Consider the following 659-nt stretch of genomic DNA (forward strand, 5'->3'; position numbering starts at 1 on the left):
AACACAGCACACGGAGGAGAAGACGATGAAGTCGAAGAAGACGATGACGACGACGCAGTTTTGGACGACGAAGTAGTCGAAGAAGACGACGCCGTTTCTTTGTAGAACCAGTCGTGTAAATCCCACATCATGTCTATAAGCATACCATCGAAGAACATCGTTTGATTCCCTCTAAAATTCCACTTTATCTTCTTCACCGAAAACACTTTCCTCTTATCCACATAAACCGACATCGTTTCAGGACTTTTCAATTTCCATAAATACCCTTCTTCTCCTCCTCCCCCGCCGCCGTCGCATTGAATCTGAATCTCGTGTTTAGTTCCAACGTCGGAGAATTGAGCCTTCGTCGTGAGCCAACAAGTCCCTGAGAATCTCTCTGTTTTTGAGACTCGCCACGACGATGATGACGTGTCTCGCTTGCGGTCAACGTCGCCGATTCTGAGCGTAATCTCGGAATTCACCACGACGACGACGAAGAATCTTCTTATTGGTTCAGGTCCGTAGTTTTCGTACTCTGCTTCCGATAGATCCCAAAGAATCTCCGCGTTGAGTGAACCGGAGGAAGAAGTCAACTTTCTTGATCCTTATGGTTTCCTGAGAGAAACAGAGTATGATTTCGGCGGCGTTGACATGACGACGGTGAGATTATCCGACCAGCT

The 659-nt window shown here is 47.2% G+C and overlaps 1 pseudogene; it reads right to left on the reverse strand.

The window, feature by feature from the left end:
* The window catches only part of LOC9317508, a 37,966-nt pseudogene that overhangs the window by 35,218 nt on the left and 2,089 nt on the right, over positions 1-659 (reverse strand).

This window comes from Arabidopsis lyrata (genome assembly GCF_000004255.2).
Source record: "Arabidopsis lyrata subsp. lyrata unplaced genomic scaffold ARALYscaffold_4, whole genome shotgun sequence".
Lineage (NCBI taxonomy): Eukaryota > Viridiplantae > Streptophyta > Magnoliopsida > Brassicales > Brassicaceae > Arabidopsis > Arabidopsis lyrata.